This window comes from Podarcis erhardii (genome assembly GCF_964252035.2).
Source record: "Podarcis erhardii genome assembly, chromosome: 2".
NCBI lineage: Eukaryota > Metazoa > Chordata > Lepidosauria > Squamata > Lacertidae > Podarcis > Podarcis erhardii.
The window spans coordinates 94,463,499-94,480,855 of NC_138498.1; the positions used below are offsets into that span (position 1 = coordinate 94,463,499).

At 38.8% G+C, this 17,357-nt stretch overlaps 1 protein-coding gene across 5 annotated transcripts in view; it reads right to left on the reverse strand.

Annotated features, from left to right (window-relative positions):
* LOC309336526 (contactin-4) overlaps positions 1-17,357 on the reverse strand; it is a 525,279-nt gene that overhangs the window by 466,133 nt on the left and 41,789 nt on the right. For 4 of the 5 annotated variants that reach the window (XM_081852419.1, XM_081852424.1, XM_081852423.1 and 1 more), the window contains exon 2: positions 7,772-7,812. The exons of the other annotated variant lie outside the window; for it this stretch is intronic. The gene's annotated coding sequence lies outside the window, so the exon portion shown is untranslated. The remainder of the gene's footprint in view (positions 1-7,771; positions 7,813-17,357) is intronic. 5 annotated transcript variants of the gene reach the window in all.

Below are 17,357 nucleotides of genomic sequence, written 5' to 3' on the forward strand. Positions count from 1 at the left end.
GGCTTCTTCTGTTTGACTTGCTTTACATTTGATTGTAATAACAACAAGAAGGAACAGCCTTAAAAACATCACTCACGAGTGCAATGGAAGTGCTTGGCTGCCCTTACATGTAAGCAATTTGTGACTGAATCTCTTTGGTGTCAGGACAATGCATACTTGTTTTTCCACTTAGCAGATTTTCTCCACAACTGAAAATGTCAACTTGTTCACAATTCTCAACAATGTTCACTTTCTCAACAATGCAATTCAGACTAATAGTTACAACGTGAACATATTTGTTAAAGAAACTTCACTCGTTTTCCCCTCCTTGCAATGTTGGAACACTTAGATCAAGCACTTCCCTTTGCTTACATGTACACAACATTCTAGAATTAAAAAGTATGAAGAACAATAAAAAAAAGGACCTGCAGAATCAGGCCATTGATCTAGTCCAGCATCCTGTCCTTACAGCGGCCAACCAAATGCCTTTGGGAAACCTACAAGCAGGTTTTGAGCACAAGAGCACAATCTTCTCCCATTGTTTCCAGCAACTGGTATTCAGAAGCATTGCTGCCTTCAGGTGTGTCTAATGCTCTTTTAAAGCCATCTAGGTAGGTGGCCATCATGCCTTCTGTGGGAGTCAGTTCCAGATAACCATGTGCTGCATAAAGAAGCACTTTCTTTTATCTTCAAATATTTCAAATTTTCAAATATTCTTCTTCATCATCATCTTCATCATCCTTTTATTGTGAACTTTACTTAATATACAATTTTTGTCTGATATATGCAAAGCAATTTCCTCTTATATAATGCATTTTCATATTTTATTTCTATTTGTATACAAATTGTAATCTACAGTTTAGTATATGCATTTTTGTGCACATTCCTTGGCTGTAGAACTACACTGCAAAATTCAGAGAAGTGTGGCTTTCACATGACGACTGTGTTTCAATTCATGAATTGTTTCAGAAAGTATGAATCTAGGATGCAAACTGAATTGAATTTCCCCTCATCACTACTTTTCTCTTATTTTTATGAAGTTATTTCTCCATTAGACACCCCAGAATACTGCTCTTCGATCATTACAATCTACTTACTTGTTAGCTACAGCAGCTACAAGACTCCTCAATCTGGAAGAAGCCATCTTCACTGTAGGAAAATGGTTAACCAGGAAGAGAAAATCAGGTCCTGAGATTGGGTAGAATAATAACCTTCCCAAATTAAATGCTGAAAAGACTGTGAATACTCATTGGGTTTTCAGAAAAATAATCCCCTGCAATTTCCTCCATTTTGTGATGCACTGAAATGGGCAAGACAACATATGGAACACAAACTGTAGGTGAAAGGGAAGCAATTGACAGAACAACACAAACTGTTCCAAGAAGAAACATTATTAAACTGGTGTATTTTGGCCACTTCTCAATGGATGTGCCAGAAAACTGGCCAACTCACAGTGCTCTGCATGGAGACAATTTTATACCACCACCATCACACTTAGTAAATGTTTCAATAAAGACATATTTAACACGTGTCCCATTCAAATATGCTATATACAAAGCACACAGTACAATAGCTGGATATTTCACGCTATGTCTATCATCATGTGTTATTTTCATTTCAGCAGAAATTACATTGATAATACAAAATCCCTAAACCCACAATTGAAGTGGACAGATTGGAAGCCTTTTTAAAAAAATAATAATAATAGCCATTTGTGCAATACAGATTAAAAACTCATCACCATTATCAATTGCTGGTGACAGCAGTTTGTCGCAATGTTTATTTGCAGTCCATATTTAACTGAATTAGTTCTTAGCTTTCCTAGAAAGCCATAATGATCTCTATTCAGCATCCTGAGCTAAGTGCTGAAAAGTGGATTTGCTTAATGCAGATTTATTTTTCTCCTTTCTAAACATGCAACGGCACTTGCTGACTTAATAGGCACTTGGTTTGGTTTTTGGAGCATTATGTGCTTGAGCAACAAGAATCAATAAACAGAATTCAAGAGCAAGTCATGGATGGCAAAATCGTCTGGACATCCTTCTCCAGTTACGTCATCTCTGGATGTAGCATACAAGCTTAAATCCTGAAGGTTCCAGGATGCAGCATAGAACAAACTATGAAGAAGCAATTCACTATTTGCTGAAAATATAATAATGCTGGTTAGCTCACTGAGATCAGATGGTGACTTCAGTAGTGCTGCCCTGATGAGAACTCACACATACAAAAACTTGAATTTTGTGACAGAACTCCCACCTTGCATTATATATTTAGCAACAAAGCACAGCAACATCCACCTTAGCCAAACCTAATAAGTGACTACTTATCAATCATTTCAACATCATAGTTCAGTGTACAATGTGCTTTACATCTCTTTTATTCTCTCATCCCCAAATTGCAGCCCTATGAAACAGATTAGGGCATCTAATGTGATCCCTGGATAAGCAGAGATTTTATCATGGCCAAACATCACACTGGATCCATGGGAAACACAATACTTGGTTGTGTGATTCATTGAGACATACATGTGACAAAGCAGTCTATAGCAGAAACATTAAGATGACTTCTGTTGGGTGCTTGTGCTCTTTGTTTAACCTGAGGGTATGTCTACACAATTTCTAAAAACTCAAGCATTTTCTCTTTCTCCCAGAAAGCTTACACTTTTTTTAATACAGAAATCCAGTTATATGGGAGAAAATTAGCTGTATTTGATGTTTGACACTACTTCAGAATACTAATCCAAATAAGTATTGCATTAAAATAGAGAGTGCTTGAGTAGAATTTAAATTGTTAAGACACAGGGAATGCCTATACAGTAACTATGTTATTTCATTAAACCAAATCACTGCAATGATACCTCAAAGAATGAAGCAAAAGACAAGTCTATCACTGGAAGTAGTAACTTCTATGGTATTAATGAAAGCCATTATTTGATGGTGGAGAGGCAGGGTGTCAGGAACCACAGGTAACTTCTATACTGTGTTGTCCATGTTTCTTTGTAATATCCTGCGTACAAACATCCTCAAATATTAAAATCTGCACATGAGGCCTTATATGAGGAAACTTTTTTGTGGGACATCTATCACATGGAGCAAAACTTTGTGTCAGCTGTGGTTCCAATCTAACCAGAGGTCCTCCTTGGGTAACCACATAATGTAATTCTAAATAATGGATAAGAACATTTACCTTTAGGCTGGAAGGTTACCTCTACTTCTCTCTCTCAGTAGTTCATTTGCTCTTGTTCTTTTAAAAAACCTACATGATTTTATTCTCTAATTTTTTTGTGATTTAATTTATGATTATTATTGTGCAGTTTTAACTTGAAGACTAGTATAAACAACACCTGAAGCTTAACTTCCACATGTCTTCCTACTGTGAATTGCCAGATCTCCTAATGTGGTTGCAGCTTGCACATTGGTCTGCAGGGGAAAATACAAATTTTCTACTTTAGATATTGGCTTGGCTCAAAAATCACATTAAACCATTGTTTCTTCCCTCACTCCTGTTGCTGCCATGCCTCAGATCAAGAAGCATAGCCTGAATTGTTGTCTCGTCTAACCTAGGTTCATGGCTTGTTTTTTTACAAATGAGCTATGAGCATTAAGCAAAGAAAAAAAACAACAACCTTGGTTACCTATCACCCACGATTTGTTTGGAGGAAACAAATCAAGTATCTTGGATCAGACAATACAGTGAACCAAACTCTGGCTTGTTTTGTCTGCAGTATGGCAGCGGAAGCAGGGGAGCAGCATTGTGTGAAATTTTGTTTCAAACTATGATTCAATATAGCATGTGAATAAGGCCATTATAGGAAATGCTGGACAGCAGGTCAGTGTCACTGGTTTGCATATTACCTGCATCATCTCCCCAAACAACACCAAAATATTAATGAAGACAGCTTATTCAGTAACCACAGAATGTTGGTTATCAGCTGAAAGGGGGGGGGGATGGTGATGTAATTCATGCTGGCTTTGTGAACAGGAGCCCTTCACACTGCCACATTTTGTGCAAGCCAAATTTTGCAATTAGCCAAGTTCTGAGTTTATATTAATCAATTGCTGGGAAGAAAACAGCAGGAAAGTGCTGTCACCTTCATGCCCTGCTTGCAGCCTTTCTGTGGGAAGAAGTATGATAAACCAGATATTGTGGTCTGATCCAACGGGTCTCTTAAGTTCTTAAGGCCTAGTGCTATACAGAATGCAGAATACATAGTGCCAAGCTCACCACAATTACCAAAAGTATCAACTAATGACCCAGCCATAAAAAGGGCATGTAAAGAAGCACTGGAGAAGTTTTATTCTGGTGAATTTTGAATGTGGAAATGTCCTTACAAATCAAGCACAGCTGACCATAGGAAGGTCAAGGTGGTTTAAAATGAATTATGTGGCAAAGAAACTGGAAAGTAAAGAAGGAGAACTGAGCAACAAAAATGGAGATATTGTTAATTCAAGGGATTACAAAGACCAACAGACACCATGTATACCATGGACCAAAGAATGGAAGCAAATAAAGCTATGCTGAAGAAGAAACTCCTAAGTTCTCCAGGAGAAGCAATAACACTAATCATTCATTAGGGATCAGCTCAGAGTAGTTAGTGGATCAAATTTTATTTTAGGAAAGCATCCAGCTGGCCCACCAAACATAAAGGAAATTACTTGCACAAGGACACAAATTACACTTTTACATTCCAAGGGTCACACACAATATAAAGTGAAACAGGGAAAGCCAATGATAGTAAAGACTTGTACTAAGTAAGGGGGTCAGGAATGGGGTTTGGTTTTTTTTAGAATTTATCATACTTCAGCAGAACGTTCTTTGCATATTACAAAGTCAGCATAAAATGTCACATTTGCATTAAGGAATTATAGTAGGATTCATGTATGCTTGATGTAAGAATATAAATATTCAGCAGCTGCAAAATGATTGCAGAGAAGACTAAATGCTCACTTGTAAACCACAGTGCTACTCGTATATCATGAAATATGGAAAAATACTGTAGGCAAAAAAATGCCATGTAAAACAAATTGGGTTTGGACCATATTTGATTTGCAAATGAAAATGAAGAAGACAACACTAAACAATCTAAGAGAATCAGTAAACAGCAGGTTCACATACAGGGCACTTGTTCAGATATCCGTGGGTATAAGACCCTCTCCTCTAACATTTTACTGGTATCCACTTGGAAGTAGAAAAGATTTACATGGAGAAATACAGATATTACTGAAACAGGTAATCATTTCAGAAAGTAACTTTCCTTAAAAGTTGCAAGTCTTCATCAAATTGTTTTTAAAAAGTCTAAGCACACTAGATCACCTTTATCTATATGCTGATTGACATTCAAAGAACTCTATTGTGCTTATTCTTGCAGACGCCATGCTGTTTTCTTCTTCAGCAAGACTTGTTCTTCTTTACGCTTGGTGATTCTATATTTAATGATGATTTGTACAAACTCTCCCGGAACAACCAACCTGGATCCCTTTTAAAACATTAACTAATAACTAGTTCTGAAATCTGCTTTTTCTCCCTCCAAATTGCTTTTCCTTTTGTGTTATGTAGATTATAAGCCTATGAGCAGGGACTGTCTTATTACTGATATTTATAAGCCCATCTGGGGGCCTCTTTCATTTGAAAAGTAGGGTGAACAGTAGATAAGATAGACAGACAGACAGATTACAATATGAGCTGTGAAAATTTCCCAGTTCAAATTTTACATTTGTGCTATGAACGTGCTAGATGACATTCAGCCACCCACAGCAATATGGGGATAATAATACTGATCTAACTTATAGGTCAGCTGAAAGGATTACTGAGATAATGTATATGAAGAGTTCTCAGTGTGCCAAAACACTGCATCCAGCATTAACTGTAGAATTCCCAGCACTGCACTTCTTAGAAGAGAATCTAAAAATCCTGCATTAAATATAAAAATCCTTTCTGCATATTTGGAAATTGAAAACTGTCTAAACAATGCACAACAAAAGAGGGAAATAGAAAGAAGTGGGAAAATGTTTTGGAAAAGACGTATTGAGTTGAAACTGAATCATCCGGTTCAGAAAAAAATGTCTTCAATTCTCTTATTATTTCAAACAATAAAATAAGGTCAATTAGCATTCTCAACAACATGCTAGCAACCCAAGAGAAACATATGAATAATTCAAATCTGGAAAAAGGAGAACAATTGACAAAATAAATATTTTAATGATCTGCTCGTCTGCAACCACTCAGTAGAGACAGAGTAATAAAATCTGAGAGTAAAAGAACAGCACTGGGGAAATGATTCAGTAGATTATTAATTGATTTCAAAATTTCAAAATCCCCTACATATTAGCTTTCAAAAGATGATTGTGAAGACTTTGTAGACTGCGCAGAATACAGAAGCAGCCTGGCACGTTGCTGCAGACAAGAGCTCCTTCAAAAAGAGTTGGTGCAATAAAAACTACTTTCAAGGATTTATCATACCTATTCTTAAAATGATTTTTTTAAAACAAAAATAAAGCTGTAGCAGCCATGTTTTCAACACTTTAGTTTGTCCCATATAGAACTTCAAGCTCAGCAATTCTGTATGTCTTTATAAACTACTGTAGCACATAAACTGCTCATTAGATTTTTATACGGAGTCTATAACTTCCCTTATTCAACATCCTTTGTGAACATCACATCAGCTGCACAACAACAGGAAATACAATTCACTCATGCATGTCTCCCTCACATCTAAATAATCTGCAAATCTGCAAAGAGCAGGATTCAAAGATGGTGCATGAAGATGGTGCATGAAGATGGCATATATAGTTGCACAAGGGTGGGTTCTGCATCTTCCACCCAACTTCACTCTTCAGCAGCAATCCCACACCTTTCTCAAGTGTCACCTGTCTCTCAGGCGACATAGGGACTACATTAGGGAATGAGCAAGGTAGTTAGGATTCGACCCATCTTCCTCATTATCATCTACACTGACTGGCAGGGGCTCTTCTAGACCTACCTGGAGATCCCAGGGACTGAACCTTGGACATTCTGCATGTAAAGCAGGTGTTCTATCACTTAGTAGAGGACCCACACTTATACCAATTAGGACCAAGAATGTAATGTGAGCTGTACCAATACTGCAGTGGCAGTATTCAATAGACTATGATTGATATAAGGAAACTTGTCTTTTAGCAAAGAATTGGCCTTCAAACAATAGGCTCAATATATTTCCTCTTATTTTTAGGCATTTTACTGTTTGTAAATGTATTGTTGAGTGGAAAAAAGAATGTGCTCTACATACTGAACTACTTCAAAACAACTTTCTGGATTGGATCATGCCTATTCTGAAGTCACAGTATTTCAAAACTGTGCTTTCCCCCAAAATGTACAGCTTTCATAAACTTTAACAAAAAAAATTAAAAATAAAATGAATTTAGCTTGAAAGTATATCCAAGGAATTATTCTTTCAGATTGCTCCACATTCCCAACACTATCAACCTAAGGTACCAAGTAGGGTCTATGTGAATCTGTCCAGAACCTCTGATTCACTCAGTGACCGCCAACCTCTAATTCAACTCAGTTCAAATTCTGAATCTCACATTGTTAAGTCTGAACAAATGATAGGTTAAAGTGTTTTTTCAGAACTTATTGTGTGAACAGCCCCCCTTCCCTGATCTTGCCTCAGATGAAAATAAACAAGCATTTGTACAGACCCATCTGTTATCACAAGTTGCCATTTTTCAGAAGAAGCTTGGGACAAAATATTAAGAGATAAATCATTATGATGCGATAGAATAAGCAACAACTCTAAGATACAAACTCTACTTACTTCAAGGCATGATACAGAGTCCTGTTTCAGTTCAGCATCACCTGTAAGAACACATATGTAATGTTACCATGTGTATTGATTTAAAAAAGTTATTTTACTAATTAGATTCAGCCTTCAATTTTAAAAAGAGTGAATATAAGCAGACTGATCCATTTCCCTGAAAATTGTTTGGAGGTGCTATTATGAATCAATACAAATTATAAAATTGAGCAAGAGTAATGTTTCTGTTGCTTAGAAACATTACGCTATTCTTACAAGAATTAGCTTTCCTCCAAATATTCCTCCTGTACACAAAAGGGATCTGAATATTTATCTACATGCACAAGGCTAATTTAGCATAGCAAAATCATGAATTAAAAACAAAAAATGCCAAACCGAGCACTCCCCTGGATTATTCCACTCTATGAATCACTGCTTCCTTCCTTCTACTTGAGTTACCTCTTTATTCTCTCTTGAGCAGCTCTTGACAGCTATGCGCTACTCTCAGGCCTCCTGTGTGCACAGCTCTCAATGCTCTAAGTTCAGCTATTCCACCTGTAGCTATTTGAACCTCATCATTCGGCAGCCTGGACTCAACACCCAGCTGTCCAAAACTGACTTCGGGCAGAACAAGCTCTTTTCAGCCTGCCAAGCCCCTCTGGAACCTTCCGCTTCTCTTGTTTGCCCAGATGCTCTCAGTGTGCCAAAGTCAGCAGTCTCAAAGCTGTAACTAACAGTCTCCAGCTGCACAAAGAATCTCAGCATGTGTTTCCCTTAAAATGGCCGGGGTCAAAATAACTGGGTCCAAATTCTGGATTTAAAAGCCAAAAGTGATTGTGAGGAGAGCCTTTATGCTGGATTTTGGTGCCTTTCATGGAAACTGGGATGGAATTACTACAAAAAAGAAGTTCCTGCTTAGGATGTAGTGAATATGAAAAGTGGGTGGTCATGAAGCTGGTACCACAGGAGTAAGTGTGATTGTAATCAAAACTGGATAACTAAGTCGAAATAAATTAAAAAATTAAAAAATTGTCCAGTAGTACCTTAGAGACCAATTAAGTTTGTTCTGCATGCACATGTCTTCAAATACACACGAAAGCTTATACCCAGAACAAACTTAGTTGGTCTCTAAGGTGCTACTGGACAATTTTTTTATTTTATTTTTTATTTCGACTGCGCCAGACCAACACAGCTACCTACCTGAATTGAGAACTAAGATTTTATTTTACTTTTTAAAGAAGATATACACTGCTTTTACCCATGTCCATTTTCTTTTTTACTTTAAAATCATGCTGCTACCTCGGTAAATGTTAAAATATGAATCACTTAAGAATATTTGCATTCTACTAAACTTCTCATTCTAGGATATAGCCAAATAGATCCTGGTTCAGTGTTCAGCAGCAATGATGGGTTGTAATTGTTATTCCAGCAAATGGTTTTCGCTGTATGTTTATAATACATAAAGTTCATCAGACACACAACATGTAGACTACAAACACAACTCACAAAACTACAGTACAAATCAGCATCTAATCAACTACCTTGAGCATCAATTTAAAAAACAGATCAAAAAACAGTATTTAAGCTGTTGCCTCCATCAAGTGGCCAGAAAGAAGATTTAGAGTGACTCCCTTGACAAATCATGTAGCTGCATGAAACAGAAAGACTGTTCCATGAAGTGTTCCTACACTGTATTATTCCATTTCAATAAATGTATTGTGATCCTTTTTGTCCATTTCCTAATATTATGAAGTTACAGTAGTGGATCCAGCAGTAGAACAAAACAGCTTGAGGAAACCGGGGGGGGGGGGGGGCATGCACATCATCACACAAGGTCATAAAATCTGGAGACAAAATCTAAAATTCCAAAAAGGAGATTTTTTTTAATATTCACAAACACTTCTAGTTAACCATTTCTGTGCAATTAAATCACTGGAAAACCAGTAGAGCATAGTGGTTAGTGAGACTAGGACTGATGACACCAAGGTTCACATCTCATGTCAGTCATGTCAGCCAGTCACTATTTCTCAAACTAACCTATTTCTTAAGTGTTTTTATATAATTAATTATGTTATTCAACTCCATTTATTTTAATGCAAGGGAAACATAATGACAAGGGAGGCGGGAATTAATCAATTAGGTACCATTTGTGGAATGAAAACAACAATCACATTCACTGGATTGATTACTTCTCTGGACTTAAGCAAATATTAGCAATTTCCATTCCTGTTTCTGGTAAAGACAAGCCACAGAGAACAGCCAATCTGCCTCTCTCCATATGCGAAGAAAAGAACACCTAAACTATACAGAGCAGGAAACTGCAACACCATTTTCAAACTCCTTCACTTCCCACTTGAATGCATAGCCTGTTCTGCTCCTTTATACTTGCCTCTCATTTTCTAGAGGTCCTCTTCATCCCTCGCCCCACATTTCCATGGACTTGCACCAGCACCTGCAGGTGAACAACTAGCTTGATCCAGTGCTTTTTTGGTAAGAAATGGGGTGTCAGTACTTACATCTAGATAAAAGTGTCACGGTGCACAATGGCTGCCAATTGTGGAGCGGGGAGTGATGGCATTCTGTCAGAAATAAAGCAATGTCTAGAGATCACTGGCCTCTTTCCCCAATCCCCTGCTTAAGATAAAAGATATAAATATAGGTTTTATACGAACTGCTCCTAAGCTCCCCACTGGGCTATTTTGTGAAGAATGCAGATGTTGCCAAAAAGCAGGTAGGACAAAACCTGGATTGTACTCTGGCAGAGGAAATCGTTGTGTTCACTGTGTTTTCTTCCTAGCTGTTGAGAATGGATTGTTGGGTGTACCAGAATGAACACACAGGAACACAGAATGCTAGCTTATACCAAGTCAGAGCATTGGACCATCTGACTTGGTACTGTCTACAGTGACTGACAGTGGCTTTTCCACGATTTCAGGCAGGGTCCACTCTCAGCCCCATTTGGAGATGCCAGGGTTTGAACCTTGGAATCTTCATCATGCAAAACGGATGCTTTCCCACTTAAATAAAGCTCTTCACGGTCTAGGTATGAGTGGATACAGAGGAGAGAGCTTGCCTAAAAGCAAAGGGTAATATGGTTTTGGTTGGCTGGTTGGTTGATGGAGCAGGGACAATATTTTTATGAAGAGCTGCTAGGCAGGAGTTGCGAAACAACAAGACTGGATTATTTCTTCATATGAAGAAGAACATGTTCTCTAGTTACATACTGTCTACTTAAAAGGGAGGTAGGCCCTTTCTAAAAGCAGGTTTCCATTTCTAAAAGCAGGGTGTCATCACTGAGGGGTGTGTGTGACAAAATGAGTTTTTTAAAAATAAAAAATGGGTTCATGAAACTTTTTAGGAGTGACGTGGTGGCTTAGGTGTCTGCAGGTTTCGCGCTGCCTGAAATGTCAGTGTGGGACTTGTGTCTGCCTACTGCCTCTCCCTCAGCCATCCTAAAGCTGAAGGGGAGGCGTCGGAGAGGCTCGCCCCGCCCCCATGGGCAGCTTGCCCCGCCCCCACAGGCTGATCTCCCCAGCCCCACGGGCGCAGATTACCCCACCCCCATGGGCGGCTCGCCCTGCTCCCAGCTACAGGACACACACCTGAACCAGGCACCCGATTGGCTAGCTACGCCACTGGGTGAAGAGGAGTGTGCCTCCTGCTCTGCAATACAGTCCTGATTTGGTTCCTTCTCCTCCCTCGCTCTCAGCGCAGGAACGAAGGGTTGAGAAAAGGCTAGAACAATTAATAAAAGCCGAGTCACAGCAAAAAAAATGCAAGGAGGGAGGTATAAATAAGGGATGAAGAGGGACTTTAGCTTCTGCAACTGACTTGCTTATCTGATGGATGTGTCATGTGCTGACTCCTTGGCTACTGAGCAATAAAGTTAATTACTGTGAAGCAGTGTGTCTGTTTCTGCTTACAGCATGGGACAACAGACAGAAGGGCTTTTCTGGCAGCCTGACAGCACATCACCCGGGCATGACATTTGGCCCAGCTGACACACCCACCCCATACCTAATGCAATATGTGATGTGGAGCAAGTAAAGATGTAGTAGCAAAGGAACATGTTATTTACAAGCAGATTATTTTTTTCTGGGAACAAATGGCATGAGCTATATTTTGTGATGTCTCTGGAAGTGCATTTAGCTCATGTGAAAGCTCAAATATAAGAAGGAAATTAACAGAGAAACATTGAGGAAAGGAATAAACTGCCATGAGAATGCAACCCAACGTGCATAGCAAAAAATAAGTAGCTATATAGAACTACCAAAGTATGTTTAGAAGCTATTCTCTTCCCCCTGCAAAAAATAGAAAGAAAAGGATATCCTATTCCTTGCCTTTAATTGAACCTTGAAGTAAAGCTCCTACTGGATTCATTAGTCTACTCACTTACTTCCTAGCTTATTTAACAATTTTGCTAGCTATAATTTTGGAGGTAGAATTATGTGTTACTGTTTCAAAATGGAAGGGTTACAGCTCCATCATAACAAGTATGTACTACGCACATATAATTAGACTAACCTGGAGACCAATTTTGACATGTCTTAGCCAGCACTTGTGAGTCATGTTCATAAACTCCAAGAGAGAGCAGCAGCCCTGCTTCTGCAGTATTAGTGCCACATCTTTTATTCTCTGCGCTGTTGTAGCTTTCATTCAGATTAGCTGGAGGGAAGAGTTTTCTTCCAGCTCAAGCATTATGGCTTGATCTGAAGTGTGTGGAATTGAGGCCTCTCAGAATGGGAATAACACTGAGGCTTCGAGAGACAGAGACTGAGCTCTACCCAAATCTGTACATAACGAGGGCTCAAGAAGGCAAATATTTGAGATTTTGTGTAATAGCTATGTAGACTTTGATATAAACTCTAAAGGTTCATACTACTGGAGGCAATTCATTTGAACACATATGTTCATATGAACCAATGTGATGAGCAGTTTATAAAGCAAGCTAAACACAAAGCTAGGGTTGCCATATTTCAAAAAGTAAAAACCAGGACATCACCAAAATTGTTGAGGATTTTTAAGGAAAACCTGGAAGTTGGTGAGCTTTGAGCTTTCAAAGTTGTCGATTTTTCAATTGACTTGCCTAAGATCCAGGACAAAGCGACGCCTTTTGGAAATCCCCCCAGACGTCAATTCCACCTTTGAAATCTGGACATATGGCAGCCCAAGACAATGCTGTCTTGATGATCAACAAAAGGATCTACCCAAATTATCACATGCAGGCTGTAATCTGGAACTGGGGTCCAAGGCTTTGCGAATGCCCAGTGGGATTTCTCCCTTTCCCCCTTTGCACAGACAACCACAAAGAAATCTTAGCAGTGGAGGGTAATCTGCAGAACAGCAGCCTTCATCTCCTAAGTCCTGCCAGCACTGGCTAAGGCAGAAGGTGCGGGAGACAACCATTTTTTCCCCTTCCCCCTGCTTCCAATGGGAGGGAATTAATTGTGCCAGCTCTCAAGCTGCAGTAGTTTCCCACAAGGGAGCTGAGGATTCTATGGGTCCCTGGCCACCCAGACATCTCCCCGGAGTGCTCCAGTTTTGGTCCCATTACTGGTGGAGCACTACTGGAAGGCACCATGTCAAATTCAGGGAGGACCTCCAGCAACAGACCTTCTGCTCAAGAACCCACATACTGGAACCTCCAGTCACGCTACAAACTATTTTTGAACAAGCCTGCAGGTTCAAAAGTATTTTGCAAAGCAGGCATCCAGGAAGAAGAGCCACTGCTATTCTAACACAAAACCTGAAAACATTATTGGGCACATAATATAGTTGTGCAGTTCATTGAATATCCATAGTTTCCAAAACCTATTAGGCCCTTCCATCATCCCAGATCTGTGTGGGAATCACTAAAAGATGCTATGTGTACAAAACAAAGCTATAATCACAAAAAATAGGTTTTCAAGCATTCATAGCTTTGAAAACTCTATTCCCATTGCTTTGAAAACTCTATTCCCATTGCTCACTTATTCACTATTTCTAGTTTTTTACCCTTTCATCACATTAATTTGAGAAGTTCCATGACATATGGTGTTCATTGCTAATAGCACTAATAAAAATGTAAGTTTGTTGTGATTTTATTAGTGTATTTTGTCCGCTTTGATTTTGTTTCTTTAGTAATATTTGTCTGTGCCTGCAGATGTGTGTTTGAACAAGAATAAATATACAAACCATGAGACTTTTCAAAACCGAAAAAAGCCTGAATTGAAGCTTATAGGCTTTTTTCTCTCTTTAGAAGGATCAGCTATAAGGAAAGATGAGGGTTTTTTAATTCCACTGCACTGAAAAATTAATTCACCCATCTTTCTTACAGTATGTGCCACTGTTGTAGATACACATTTGAGGTGTTTATTGTTCTTATATCCTTACAGGCCACACAGAAACCATATTTCTACACTTAAAATCTAATGCATTTAAACTATGTTAACACCCAGTACTCAGCAAGTCCAAAGCAATTTCACTTTAAAACAAGTGTATGTCAGCTTCTGTCAATTCAAGTGCTTGCATCTTTCACAAGCAGAGATCACGCTGGGAGTCATAACTATGAAATTACCGTGAAACAAACATAATGCTCTCCTATACAACAGTATATAATGCATTACAGTAAGACTGTGTGAAGCTATAAGCTTCTCAGAAATTTCCCTAGCCATCCTTCTGTAAATGTCAAGAACAGTAGTATTGGATTCAAAGATACAACAAGTGACATTCTATGACTCTGCTCATCAGAACTGAGGTTTGTTCTCTCAGCTGTACCCAAAGAAAGATCCCCATTTCATACGAAATAGCGTGAACATCAATTAGGAAACACTTCATGGAGGGAGGGGGAAAATGTGGACTCCACTCCATAAATGTAACTTCCAATTGTTCTGTATATATATTAGCAATCTCAAAAGCCATGGGGGATTCCATCGCTATCCATTTTGACTTGGTACTAGAACTGTCTATCAAACAGAAAATGTTTTTGCATAAAGCAATTTTCGCTAAAGGCATAATAAAATGTGTAGGAGGTTTTCAAGAATCCTGTCTACAAAGAAAAACCTGTTCTATACCAGTAAGTGCACTCAGATCCTGCTTGTGAGCTTCCGACAGGCATCCAGTTGAAAAGGATGAGAACTCTAGCACCATAAAAGGCTCAAACATGAAGAGTCACCAGTTTATCCTTAATTATTATTTTTATTATTAATATTTATTAAATTTGTTACTACCCTATAACCATAGATCTCAGGGCAGTTCACAACATAAAATAGCAGGTATAAAAAACATAATATACATTATAAAAACAAAAACAACCCAATAATTCCCCCTTCTACAACACATTTCAAAAGGATATCGGATGTCAATCAGCCAAAGGCGTAGTTAAAGAGGAACATTTTCTCCTGGCGCCTAAAGGTGCATAATGAAGGTGCCAGCGGAACCTCTCTGGGGAGAGCATTCCACAAATGAAGAGCCACTACAGAGAAGGCCCGTTCTCATGTTGCCACTCTCCAGACCTGTTATGTAGGAGGAACATAAAGAAGGGCCTCAGAAGATGTTCTCAGGGTCCCAGGTAGGTTCATGTGGAGAGAGGCGGTCCTGAGCAATACTTCAAGGTAATTGTGTGTATTTGCAAACCATTCAAAATCAGAGTTTCTGATATGAGATTATATGAAGGGAACAAATGGATGATGATGAAGAAGACCCACATTAAGATAGTGAGCCTGGGCTGGAGTCTCTATCAGAAACCATGATTTGCTTGGAAGTAGAGGATGTATATTCCTTTATATAAAAACTAGAATGTGAAGATTACCAATGTAAAGGCCACAGTTTCGGAACCCCTAATATAGAAACCTTAGGATGTATTTGAATCCCATAAACTAACTGGGCATACTGGAAAATAAGCGTCAAGTGGTAATTTTTAATATAAAGTATGTTTAATAATATGATTATGTTAGTGATTTTACAATTTCAGGGCTACTAATGGTGAATCCTACTAAAGTGAACTATATAAAAAGTGTGTGGTACTATAGTTTCATTCCATTCCACCTCTTTCCACTACCAGAATATGAAACTGTGATCTTGACAGGCCCGATCCCTCCCATCCTAAATCCACATGGGCCAGTAAGAGGAAAGCTGACTCTCTTGTGCAGGGAAACAGTGATTTTGCCCAAAAGGAATGCCATGTTTAACTCATCTTCCAGCTGTACTTGATAAATTATAAAGTACATCACAGCTTTTTGTCATACAATATTTGGATCACAGGCTCTACTCCTATTCATGAATTCATTCATTGTCATTAACACAATAGATTGCTGATGACAGCTAAACTGGAGAGTGAGACACTTTTGAAAACCTGAAACTTAAAATCTATTCTATACACATTTTAGGCATATTCACTTCCTTTCCATACAAACAATGTCTGACATCAGTCGAAACATGTCTGGTAAGTGTAATCTCTCTGATGAAGGAAAGTGTTCCACAAGCCAACTTTCAAGGCTTAAAGAGGAATAGTTGGGGTGATTTGTTCTGTAATACAAATCAGTATGAACTTGCATTGTCCAGGTGCTTTTCCTAAATAAATTAATTGGAAGCAAGACTGTTGATTTTAGTACCTTAACTAAGAATATGAACAGCCGCTATCGTGCACTCATACAACAAAGTGGGTTGTATCCAACTAAGTCCTACTCAAGAGTACACCCATTGAAACTAGTGGATTTAAATTAGTCATCTCAATTAACTTCAATGGTTCTGCCCTAAGTAGGACTAGTATGGGATGAAATCCAGGCCATACAAGGCAGGGCCTCTTCCAATACTTTGGGTGTAGAATATGATGGTATAATCAAAGATACAGAGTGGCACATGTGTACAAATTAGCAAGGTCTGAGGATGGGGAAATTGCAAGCACTATGTACTTACTACCTGTGGTGCTGTAAGTTACTTTTTGTGCTGGTAAAATGAAGTCAATTCACAGAGTTATAGCAGTTCACTACCCACCAAGAAAAAAAAGTAAGATATCTGATCAGGGCCCAGTCAACTCTCAACTTGTGCATTCAGTGTTCACTATTGCAGATCTAAGTGCTTGGTGGCCAGCCAGGTGCAGTTGCACAAGTTAAACACAGGCTGTGGGAAGGTATCACATCGGCTCTGAGGGGCTTTCACAAGATTTTGGACAGCCCAGATTCTTGAAAGTCTGGTGGAGCCTAGTAAGCAAGGTGCAAAGCTTAAAAGCTCTCCATCTTGCAGGAGTGGGAGGGAGACCTGCTCAGCACACCAGCTTCAGAAAGGTCAGGATGGTTGCATGGGTGGGGTTGGGTGGGTGAGTTCCAGGCTGGTTCTGACTCCTGTATAGACAATTTCACCTTTACCCACACACCCCCTCCCGGAAGGTAGCCCCCACACATTGTGAGCCTACTGTACCTTAAAGCCGATACTCTGTTGTAGTTAGTACACAATTCTATGTAACTGAATGAGAGTTTATATGAGTGCTTCTAATTCTGGAATAAACAGTTTGAAAGTATCATTTTTTTCTGTTGGGGAAATACCTAGTGTTGGGATTAGTTAAATACTGTATAGTAAAACAAGCAAAAGCAATTTGCCCACCACTTCCATAAAAGTGAAAATTGAATCT